The 13,067-nt window shown below is 43.9% G+C and overlaps 1 protein-coding gene across 1 annotated transcript in view; it reads right to left on the bottom strand.

Moving 5' to 3' along the window:
* The window catches only part of LOC142583441 (nuclear factor related to kappa-B-binding protein), a 588,296-nt gene that overhangs the window by 600 nt on the left and 574,629 nt on the right, over nt 1-13,067 (bottom strand). The window lies entirely within an intron of this gene.

Below are 13,067 nucleotides of genomic sequence, written 5' to 3'. Positions count from 1 at the left end.
CAATGACGTTAGGTAAAAAAAGGATAGATTAGAGGGCGGCAGGATAACATGTTTCCCACGTAGTTGCGTGGTGTCATAGTTGCTGGAGAAGACAGTTCGGCAATTTTCAGGCGAAGTATCGATGGTTTGAGCCCTAGGGGTGATTCGATCACACCAACACTCTCGTGGCGTGCTGTACCTGGAAGCGTCGAGTCTGGCGATTCTAAAATGTTAATTAAGGAAGCTTAGTGGGAGCTCCAGATAGCCGAGGCAGACTTGAGGCTACGTTGAATGGAAGTTTCGTAGGCTAGCTTTTGTGTGGACGAAAGGCATAAGGCGAGGGTACGTATTAGACCCGTACTGGACCTTCTTGGTTCCCGTTTGTGCTGAATGCTGTCTGTATACGCATGTGTCTGATGTTTACTTCAGCGTAAGTTCTCCTGAATTAAATCAATTGGAAGTTGGCCTCGTCCCGTCCTTCATGTATTTTGTGTCGTGCCATTCTTAAGGTTGAATGCATAGATATGGCCCGAGATCATGTGCAGAGGCTGAACTAATGTTAGCGCTCGTGAAGCGGAGTTCGCAGATGACCAACTAGCAACTACTGCGAACGCAAATAGCAAAAGTATTTATGTGCACATACTAGAAGGAACGGAAAAAACTCTTATCTGGACAATGGAGGGGTTTAGCTTGTCCAGTATTCGGGTAACCGCAGGAGGTGTAAACGAGAGCGGACTGCATGGTGCTGCCACCTAGTGGCGCAGAGCTCAAACTGACAAAAACAGCTAATATTGCAGTAACCAAGTGTATTTTACCTTGCTGCGTGTGTAAATTTTTGGCAAACAGCGCGATTACGCCAGTGCCGAAAATTTACGCCAGCAGCGAAGTAGAATACGCTTGGTTAATGCAATATTAGCTGTTTGTGTCTCTTTGAGCTGTGTGCTACCAGGTGGGTGCACCATGCAGACCGCTCACGTTTACGCCTCCGCCTCAACTCCTTGTGGTCTCAACTCCTTACGTCCGCCTGCGCTTACCCGAATACTGGACAACCTAAACCTCTCTAATGTTCTGAACTAATGAATTAGTGGAACACAGTTTAAACTGAGAGCGTCGCAGAGTTAAGGTTACACTAATGCATTTACCACTAATTTATTCTACTAGCTGGTGCGTATCAAGATGTGTGGCTTTCACGAGAATGGGGTGTCCTCGTGAAACCAAAACCGGATGTATAAACACTATTAAAATGAATTGCTTATTTTCTATACAGTTTAGAGGACTAGTGCTTTCATTTAACGCAAGAAATGGATACTGTATATCATATTGACCTCAAATAAAGACGGGGACAGCGGGAGAGAACACATAAACAGCACAGGCGCACACATAAACAACATACATCACATAAACACATAAACAGCACACATAAACGACATACCGCCCGTGCTGTTTGTGTGTTCTCTCCCGCTGTCCCCGTCTTTATTTGCGGTCAATATGATATGCAGTAAACACCAACTAGGCCAAACTGAAGTTCTTCTGAAGAAATCTACACTCGTTCGGTGCGAACTACACGCTGCTGCCAAGCATCCGGATAAGTCCAGCAACAGTCTGGCATAAGTCCAGCAACAGTCAACGAACCATGGTTCACAGCCACTGCAATGTCTCTCCGGGGCATGGAACTGGCAGTGCTGTGACAGCGCCGCTCATGCACTTTCTGCTTCTCATGCAGGTTGCATGTAGCTCCAGAGCGCTTTCAACAGGCCACGAATGCGACAGCCACAGGATTATGGCCAACATCGCCGAAGTATTCGCATGCGACAGTGAAGAGAGCTTCAAAGCACTCAATCGTGGATCAACGATGGCTACTGCAGTGGAATCTGGCATATGTCCAGCAACAGTCAACGAACCGTGGTTCACGGCCACTACGGTGTCTCTCCGGGGCATGGAACCGGCAGTGATATGACAGCGCCACTCACGCACATTCTGCTTCTTGTACAGGGTGCACGTAGCTCCAGAGTGCTTTCAACAGGCCACGAATGCGACAGCCACAGGATTATGGCCAACATCGCCGAAGTATTCGCATGCAACAGTGAAGAAATCTTCAAAGCACTCGATCGTGGACCGGTGATGCCTACTGCAGTGGAATCCGGCATATGTCCAGCGTTAGTCAACGAACCATGGTTCACAGCCGCTACACCAGCCCACAAAAGGCAGCAGACTGCAGTGTCTCTCTGGTGTGTAGAATTGGCAGTTCTATGACAGTGCCACTAATGCACGTTCTGCTGCTTGTGCAGGTTGCACATAGCTCCAGAATGTGACAGCCATAAGATTACGGCCACCATCGCTGAAGTATTCACATGCAGCAGTGAAGAAATCTTCAAAGCACTCGATTGTGGACCGGTGATGCCTACTGCAGTGGAATCCGGCATATGTCCAGCGTTAGTCAACGAACCATGGTTCACAACCGCTACACCAGCTTACAAAAGGCAGCAGACTGCAGTGTCTCTCTGGTGCGTAGAACCGGCAGTGCTATGACAGTGCCACTCATGCACATTCTGCTGCTTGTGCAGGTTGCACATAGCTCCAGAATGTGACAGCCATCAGATTACGGCCACCATCGCCGAAGTATTCACATGCAGCAGTGAAGAAATCTTCAAAGCACTCGATTGTGGACCGGTGATGCCTACTGCAGTGGAATCTGGCATATGTCCAGCGTTAGTCCGAACCATGGTTCACAGCCGCTACACCAGCTTACAAAAGGCAGCAGACTGCAGTGTCTCTCTGGTGTGTAGAACTGGCAGTTCTATGACAGTGCCACTAATGCACGTTCTGCTTCTCGTGCATATTAGTGTGTGTACCTTGTAAAACATTTGCCATTCTTATCCTGCCGGTTCCACCCCGTATCCTATATAACTGTGTACGTATGCACTCAAACTTAGGAAACCGCTCACGGCGTCACATTTTGCTGTTGCGTCATTATGATTTTTATTTCTTATTTTTAATACTCTGTGGTGATTTTGAATTGAATCGCCGCCCTGGCACTGATGTGACACTACAGAAAATTTTGGATGGGCAAAACGTGATTGTTTGAAAGCTTAGTACTATTGAGGCGAACCAAGCAGAACAGAGGGCAGCTATAATTGATTTGACTTCACGTGTGCCATCAATTGAAGGAAAAATGTCAGTATTGGCAAACTTGGAATCCACCATTATGGAGTGTACCGCACACTATGATGCACAGCACGGGGTGATACAGCTGCTCCAAATTAAGATTGATGATCTTGAAGATCGTAGCAGGCAGCACAACCTCGTGTTCTATGGCATACCTGATACAAATGTTCACGAATCTTGGTCATCACCTGAATTGCTTTTGAAGGAAGTATGCTCAACAAAATGACAAGTTAAACCTCAATCGATTGAAAGAGCCCATCGACTTGGAAAATTTCGAAAAGGAAAAACACGACCCTTGATCGCAAGATTTGGGTACCTGAGAGAAAAACACTTGATTTTAGGAAAGGCCAAGAATGTGAAAGATACAGGTATCAGTACGTCGGAAGACTTTTCCAAGCCAGTGCGCAAGAGACGGCAAAATCTGTGGCAGTTTGCTCAGGAACGTAAAAGCGAAGACGCACGTGTGCAAATAAAGCATGACATCCTTTACATAGATGGCATCAAGTACACCTATGACGACCTTTCAGACAAGGTTATTGTGCCACGCAAATGACCTGATAAGTCTTTATTGACTTCTTTCTTTTTGTAGTCAACTGTAGGCACATTAAAAACAAAGTTGATGTTTTTAATAACTTAGTGTGCACAGTCAAACCAAGTGTAGTTATCGGTACCAAATCATGGCTCGATAAAGTCGTAGCAAGCTCTGAAGTATTTTTGGTGCTTCTTGGCACAGCCCTCCTTCCTTGCGTGGCTGGAGTTTACAATGTGGAACAGTTATGATAGTTTATCGGGTGCGGAAAAGACAAAATTCACACTGGCACGAGAACCCACCCTTTTGAGATTATGTGAAATGCGATGCAGGAAAGGGATAACCGCAGCCGTTCTTTTTTCTTCCTTGTGCCTGTTAGTGGCTTCACTGCAGCCTGAATTTATGATTTCTCTTACCAGGTTCTCTGATACAGAAATGAGAAGATCGGTTGGGTAGCCTGCTGCCTGGAGGCACACCACCTGATTTTGATAACTGTCTTGCATAAAATGATGGCACAATTTCACTAGGGCATTTGGAAAACATAACTTTGCAATGCCGTGCTTGACAAGCTTGGAATGTGCAGAAGCGAAAGGCGTGAGGGGCTTCTGGCATCTTGGCTCGTATCGCCAGCAAACATGGCTTTCGTCGAGGCGCACGGAAAGGTCTTAAAAATATAAATTTCCTTCAGAAGGCATTTCATGTGTCAAGACAAGTGGGTCAAGACTGTACATATCCTGAAAACTAAAGTATCATCAACAAATCTAAAAGCATGAGCCACACTATTGTCTAGTTGTTTGCTGAGAGGCCTGTCATGGTGCGCGAAATAGATATAACTTAAGATCGGAGCTATGCACGAACCAATGCACACGCCATTTCTTTTTTGGAGGTAAACAGATTCATTCCAGGTGGAAAACGTTGAGTTAAGGTAAAAAGTAAGGATTTCAAGGAAGTTGCCATTGTTGATGCCTGCAGAATTCTGGAATGCCACTGCACCATAGCAATCAATGCATTTTTCTACACAGGCCAGCAATTTCTTTGTGAAAGGGAATAACACAAATCTTTTATATCGATAGAACAGGCCGAGAAGCCTTTTCCTGGATTTTCTTGCAAGAACTCAATTACTTGGTTTGAACTCTTCACCTGAAATGGGTCGTCAGTGGGTAAGAGTTTCAGCTTGTCCTGCAAGAATAACGCAACAGACTTTTGCCACAGTAGTTCTGCGGAAACCTGCAAGGTGGAGAGAAGTAATGAATAAAGGGAAAATCAGACATCCACCCATATCCACCCGAGGAATCCGTTTGGGTTTCCTTTGTAGCAATTGCTACGAACGGGTGGATGTCTGATTTTCCCTTTATTCAGACTTTTGCCATGTGCCATCCTCAGTGACTATTGCTCGAAGAGGATAATCCACCTTATACATTTTTGCTGTGGAAAATATCTTCAGGCATGACCCCCTCGCTTTTCTCTATACACTTGACCAGGGTTTCCAGATTCATTTCTGCACAGAGTTTCCGCGCTCGGGCCTTCACCTTACTTAGTGCGATGCCGCTTCTCTTTCGGAAAGTTGAACTAATTGCAGCAGAACTGATAGTTGGGCGAGTTGGTACGTGTTCATAGTAAAATATTTTTGCACATTTACAAGGACACAGTGAAGGGGGACACACGAGGGGGGACACACTCGTGTGTCTACCTTCACTGTGTCCTTGTCAATTGTGCGCGCGAAAATATTTTACTATGAACTAATTGCATTTTCTGCTTCCGATAAGTAAAGCTCTTATGGCATCACTGGAATAAAGAAAAGAATAAGGAAGCGCCTTGTTATCCCATTTTCAGTCAGTGCAGCACTTCATTTTTATTTCCTTAAAGACCCCTCACATAGGGGGTGGGGTTTACAAATGTTGTTTATTCTAATTAGTGGCCATATGAGTTCAATGAACAATGTTGGGATTAAGCTTATCAGCAAATGTCGATGAACAGGTGATTTCGGCTATGTGACGAGGCAGGCCGTTCCAGTCGGTTGATGATCGGCAAAGAAAGATACAGTATGGCTGCGTGGATGGGTTACTTGCAAGGAATGCCCTGTATGCAGGGAATGGCGAGGGGATGTGGCCAACACATATGGTGCATGATGAAGCGAGCTGTAATAAAACTTATGAAAGAGGATTAAAGAATTAATGCGACGCCAGGATGATAGTGTGTTTAAGGCGGACTGTGCTTTTAGTAGAATTGTGCGCGCGAAAATATTTTACTATGAACTAATTGCATTTTCTGCTTCCGATAAGTAAAGCTCTTATGGCATCACTGGAATAAAGAAAAGAATAAGGAAGCGCCTTGTTATCCCATTTTCAGTCAGTGCAGCACTTCATTTTTATTTCCTTAAAGACCCCTCACATAGGGGGTGGGGTTTACAAATGTTGTTTATTCTAATTAGTGGCCATATGAGTTCAATGAACAATGTTGGGATTAAGCTTATCAGCAAATGTCGATGAACAGGTGATTTCGGCTATGTGACGAGGCAGGCCGTTCCAGTCGGTTGATGATCGGCAAAGAAAGATACAGTATGGCTGCGTGGATGGGTTACTTGCAAGGAATGCCCTGTATGCAGGGAATGGCGAGGGGATGTGGCCAACACATATGGTGCATGATGAAGCGAGCTGTAATAAAACTTATGAAAGAGGATTAAAGAATTAATGCGACGCCAGGATGATAGTGTGTTTAAGGCGGACTGTGCTTTTAGTAGTGATGCGCTGGTGGTACAAGAATACGAAGAATGCACTAACCTTGCAGCACGATTCTGAACTCTTTCGTTGATAAGGTTGATGTGGTGACCAGATGGGGGATCCGTATTCAAGTTTTGGACATACGAGTGTCTTGAATGTTAGTAGTTTAACGTGATGTAGTGCATGATGCAGATGGCGTTTTAGGAATCCCAATGTTTGGTTAGTGGAGGCAGTAATGCGCGTTACACGAGCAGACCAGTCTTAGTTGTATGACAGGGTGACGCCGAGGTATGTAAATGTGCCCCCTTTTTCTAAGGTAGTATTAGTAATATTATATGGTGAGTATAAGGGCAGATGGCAACAAGTGAAGCACAATACTTTACATTTATTGGGGTTAAGATCATTTTGTAATATACCGTGCTCCGAGTCGTTAATAATTATGCGGTAGATGACAATCGTCGGGGAACATATTGATTTGAGAGTAAACATGAAGAGGAAGGTCGTTAATATAAATAAGAAAAAGTAGAGGGCCTAGAATGCTACCTTGTGGGACGCCAGATGTTACAGGGAGGGGTGCAGAAGTGTAATTATTGCCATGCAATCACTGCGATCGGTTAGTGAGAAATTCAATAACCGAATTTAAGAGGTCAGGGTGCAGGCTCAGCTGGAAGCTTGAGTAATAGGCGTTGGTGAGGTAACTTGTCAAATGCTTTGGCATAATCCAGAAGAATGGCATCGATTTGGGCACTAGCATCGAGATTAACATGTAAGTCATGGACGAACATAGCAAGTTGCGTTTCACACAACAGACCCTTATGTAAGCCATGTTAGGATGGGTGAAAGAAGCTGTCAGATAATCGCACAAAAATCACTAGAGAGATTACTGAAGCGCATGAAATCCACAAATTCAAAGACAAATACGTAAGCGCAGCCTCAATGGCTCTGTCAGAAAAAGAACTGCGTTTTCTTGAAGTTAAATAGGAAATACGTGCACGTGTCACTGTAGCCCTGTGCTCGGGTACTATCATTCCCGCTAATTTTGGGTGTCTTTGTGTATTTTCATTTGAGATTGGTTGCCACCGTATTTAAGCAGCGGAAATCGCCTCAATTAAACCAGTTCTAAGTTCAGCGCTGCGCATGTGCACTCGTCTCGTCCTTTGCACTGTTGTAAAAGAACATCACACCAGCTTGCCCAAGCTTCAACAGTGCTGATGAAGATAAACAAGTGGTGCTTTTTGTGATGGATATCCACAATGTACAATAAAAGATTGTGCAACCATTTCGTTACTTATTTCATCAGTTTTGTGGGTTTAACCTTTTCTTTAGGAAAGACTGAACTATAACAGCAAACTAGTATGCATGAACTCCAATCACGGAGGCATTGGCGTGCCTCTACCTCATTTCGGATCGTGTTAACCATAACATTTGAGGGGGGATCAGCGGTAAAAATTCACACACAGAAAGATGAGATCAGTATGTCATTAAAACTTGGGTGCACTGGTGCTCTCCACCAGGCCTTCATGACATTGACGAGCTTCTAATTTCTGGTACTTGACCGAATCGTCGACCACGCTACATGGAAGAAAAGCATTCCAAAAATATTACGACTTGCTTGTCTAGGAAACGCATAATAAGCACCCCCCCCCCCCCATCTCTCTGTCTTCTTCCCCTTGTCTGTCAATAGGTAAATAAACTTGGAGTGCTTGCTGTTGGGCAAGTTTGTACACATGACAAATGAAACCATTGCAAAATATACCAAGTATGGGGGTACAGGACCAGGGAAGCCAAGAAACAGCCTGGTCACAAAAAAAAGATGGTAGGGCAGTAGGTGAATGGCCACGGTGTGCAGGCACCACAAAAAAGGTTAAAAAAAATAAAAGAAGAAGGAATGTTAGGGGCTGCCGCACCATTCAACAACCCAGTGAATGTTGAATAGTGCAACAGAAATTGACAGAAGAGTTTTAAGGAGGGGACGATGACACCGATGAAAAAGATGCTGGACATTGTGAGAGTTTCTCATCACTGGCTGATCCCTCGACACCACATCGCCATGGCCAGTCGCCTAGCTGAGGTTCACCTACCCCATCGGCACATGCACTCCTTGCTGCTGAGAGCCCATCATAACAAAACGTCCCAACAGTCTGGATCCAGAATCTCTGGGTCCGGACCGGCCGTCAGTGGAAACTGACCCTGTCAACCTTTAACACCTGAACTCTGTCGAGTGACCAGGACTCTTTGAGGGAACTATCAGACATTGTTTGTGATATCATCGGCATTAGGGAAATTAGCGTCTTCTTCATCCTCCTCTTCACTACAGAAGAAATAGAGAGGCTTACACAGTGCTGACTAATGGCCATGTCCTCTGCTATAGAGGTCTTCGGATAAGAAGCAATACGGGGTAGGACTCCTAATCCATAAGGACATAGCAGGCATTATTGATGAATTCTACGGCATTAGTGAAAGGGTAGCAGTAGTTGTAATCAAACTTAATAGGAGGTATAGATTAAAGGTAGTACAAGCCTACGCTCCAACATCCACTCACGATGATGATGAAGTTGGTTAGTTTTATTAATATGTTGAATTAGCAATGAGAAAAGGGTCAACTCAGTATACTGTAGTAATGGGCAACTTCAGTGCAAAAGTGGGCAAAAAGGCTGGTGAACAAACAACTGGCAACCACGGCATCTATTCTAGGAACACTAGAGGAGAGATGTTGGTAGAATTTGCCGAAAGGAATAAGCTGCGAATAATGAACATCTTAGGAGGCGAAGCAACAGAAAGTGGACTTGGAAAAGCCCTAATGGTGAAACAAGAAATGAAATATTTCATACTTCCTGCTGATCCCAGCATAGTGCAGGTTGTAGAAGTGCTAGGTAGGGTAAGTGATCATAGGTTAGTAAGGCCTAGGATTCACCTCAATTTGAAGAGAGAAAGAGCAAAATTGGTCAAGAAGAAAGAGGTAAACCTTGAGGCAGTAAGGATAAAAGCAGACAAATTCAGGCTGGTACTTGCAAACAAGTATGCAGCCTTAGAGAGATGAAGATGACGTAGAGGTAATGAATGAAACCGTAAATAGGGCTGGCTTTAAAGGCAGCAATTGAAGTGGGAGGCAAGGGACCAAGGCAACCAGTAGGCAAGTTCTCCCAAGTAAAAAAGGACCTAATAAAGAAATGACAAAAAAATGAAAGTGTCCAACTCAAGAGATAAGATAGAATTCGAGGAACTGACAAAACTGATCAGCAAGGCAAAAATAAGGGATATTCAAAATTATAACGTAAGAGAGACTGAAGAGCCAGTAAAAAATGGACGAAGCCTAAAGTGAGTGAGAAGGAAACTTGGCATAAGACAAACCAATATGTATGCACTGAAAGATAACCAGGGTAATATCACCAGCAATTTCGAAGGTATAATAAAAGCAGCGGAAGAATCCTATACTGACCTGTACAGTACCCAGAGGATTCAGGATAACTCCATTCGTAGCAGTAATGAACAGGATACAGAAACTCCTCCTATAACTAGAGATGAGGTCAGAAGGGCCTTGCAAAGCATGAAACAGGGAGAAGCGGCAGGAGAGGATGGAATAACAGTCGATTTAATCAAAGGTGGAGGAGACATACTGATTGAAAAACTGGCGGCTCTCTATATGGAGTGTCTGTCGACTTCAAGGGTCCAAGATAACTGGAAGAATGCAAACATTATACTAATCCACAGAAAGGGAGACATTAAAAAATTGAAAAATTATAGGCCCATCAGCTTACTTCCAGTATTATAGAATATATTCACCAAGATAATCTCCAATAGAATAAGGGCAACACTGGACTTTAGTCAACCAAGAGAACAGCAGGACATGAATCACATCCACGTCATCAATTGGGTAGTTAAGAAATCCGCAGAGTACAATCAGCCTCTCTATATGGCTTTCATAGATTACGAAAAGGCATTTGATTCTGTAGAGATACCAGCAGTCATGGAGGCATAAAGTAATTGGAGATCGTGGGGACAGGCCTTCGTCCTGCAGTGAATATAAAATAGGCTGATGATAACAATGGTCTTTAGAACAGCCAGGTGTCAGGAGACGTGACACTTTGAAAACTGTCGGAGCTGCAAACTAAAGATGTAATTTTGACAAATGCTTCGAACTGTCTGCCTCATCGATTCCCAAGTGTGATCAAATAAGGATACATGTTGCATGATGAGGAGCACAATACTATAATCACAAGTTCCCTCCAAACATCTCTTCAAACAAGTTGGCCAGGCGGTCACTGCAAGTGAGTGAAACTTTCATCATACGATACAATCGAAGTTCTAGCGCTAAGGTTAATTCCTGTATTTTAAGGGGAAAAGAGGTGTTTCAAAACTCTTTTAATTTTTTGACTAAATTTAATAAACATTGTCACCCAGACAGAGTTTTTCACGCTCATTTCAAAAATATAATTACTTTTTAAATTGACTGAGTTACAGATATAATTAAAATTATTCACCTATTGTTTATTGGAACAATTGTAGGAGTATCGGCCAGAACATTTATAAATACATATGGCTGCATACTGCAAAGTGTAAGGAACACAAATGTAGGACTAATTTTTTTATATTGCAGGTATTAGAAATTTTACAACTTAAAGTTAAATCCCCATACATGGCTATCGTGAGCTCCAATTAGTAGCCAGATTTTAAAAATTTTAAGAAGCGAAATTAAAAAAAGTATCTGTTCTTAGCACTATGTAGTACACACATGTAGCTACATGCTGCTGTTAAAATTGTGGTTCTATGTGCCCTGAAGACCGAAATAGCACTTTGGGAAGTTTGAATTGCCAAAAATGAGATTTTGAGAAAACTCGAAAAAATGAAATGAGCTTATTTTTATAACAGAACACCACAAGACATTTGAAATTTATAAGTGCTGTTGCATTAGCAGCCTGCAGGAATGTAGTCTGTCTGGCTAGAGTCACTACGGTGATGCCTTCTGAGCACCCACTGCAAGTTTTCAGCAGACGTAGCCAGCTCATTTGTCCCGGCAGCAGTACCGTCAATGCATTCTAGTAAAGATTTTCGGTCAGTAGCAGGAGTTGAAGCTAATGCTTTAAGTTTTCCTTGAGCTGCACTGTCAATACACGGCAGAACTTCTGGCTGCAGAATAGTAGTGTCGTGCCGAAACGTCTATGAAATGTGCCCGTTGTCAGCAGCGCTTTGGGGGACTAGGCCTAACCTGCCATCTGGGTCTCCGGCATCGCTGGAGCGGGGCCGTTGTCAATGCCATCGAGAAGGGGCGCAGCAGAGCGTCACTTCTTCAATTTGTACGCCGACTTCCTTTTCCTTTTTTTTTCCAAATTTGTACTTCGTAGTGAACTCCGGAATCGAGGTTGACATCGCTGTCAGCGTGGAAAAACTCGTTGCCATGCACGGTGTGTGCGCAGCGGCTGCGGAGTGATGTAGACGACGCCAGTCTAGCCAATGGTGTGGCTAGCTGAAAGTCACGTGCCTTTATTGATCAATTATAGCACAAATTGGGACTTCTTTTTGAGGCGGAATTTTTTCACTAGCATAGTGCGAATGGACTCACTAAGGCTGAGGAGTGGGCGAGTTGGTATTAATTGCATTCTAAATCTGGTACAGCGCAATGTAGAAAGGAAGAAACAAGCTCTGTTTCTTCATCTGGCCAGCTTGGCTTGTTTCTTCCTTTCTATGCTGTGCTGTACCAGTTTTAGGAGGCTAGAAGGGGGGCAGTGTGATGGGCGACGTATTGGCGCCGTGCAAGGGAGAGGCGCGATGAACGATTAAATTTCCCAGTGCCACTAGGGGCGCTGAAGGGCGCTGGTATGCAAGGACAAGCCACGACGCAGCCCTTGCCAGTGTAGCGCCAGCGAGGTCTGCCAGGCAAGCGTAGGCATGTAGACTGCGCTTGTTTACACGTCGATCGTGATCACTGGGACGCATCGCATATGTGCCACTGTGATTATTTTGAGGACTTAGTAGTGCGTGATATTGCGCTGTCCCTGTGTTATGTATTAGATAAAGCGGTGTGCACTTAAGGCATAGAAAGTGCGAACATGTTTTTTAAGGTTTAATTTAGTAGCTAAATTTCTCGCCAACGTTGTGCTTCTGGCCTCACAGTCACCAGAGAAGCAGCTGAATGCAATGAAGACGGTACGTTCACACAACAGTTTGACAAGGGAGGCCTGTTGTACCTAGAGGTGAGTTGGCCATGCTCTAAAGTTCTAGAGGATGCACTCGCATTATTTTTTTTTCAACAGAGAAGCTTTATGCTTTCAGTGTGCATGATTTTATTCAGTTCTTGAGTACTTTAACACTCCGCGAAGTCGGATGCGAGCTCCATCACAAAGAGCTCACTGCAAAAATTATCCTGTTTGTGGTGTTAACTAGGCTGCTCTTTCTTCACAAAATATTTGAACAAGGACAACATTCTTCAAAGGGAGCACCAGAAACATTTGAAGTTAAGGAGAGTGAAGTAGAACCTAGTGCTAAGCTCAGTCTGACTTGTGCATGTAGCTTACTACTATGTAACAAAGTGTTTTCTATCATGTTGTGGACCTGTACAACAAAAGCAGTTATGGAAAATATTTAGTGCATGATGGGGTTTGCCAAAGCGCCCACATGTGTACGTAATTTTTTTTTCACAGAGCTAAAGCTTTTTAAAGGGCAGATTGCTGGCGCAT

Source organism: Dermacentor variabilis, chromosome 5 (assembly GCF_050947875.1).
Source record: "Dermacentor variabilis isolate Ectoservices chromosome 5, ASM5094787v1, whole genome shotgun sequence".
NCBI lineage: Eukaryota > Metazoa > Arthropoda > Arachnida > Ixodida > Ixodidae > Dermacentor > Dermacentor variabilis.
Note: the sequence above shows the minus strand (reverse complement) of the source record. Positions and strands in the feature narration are given on the sequence as shown.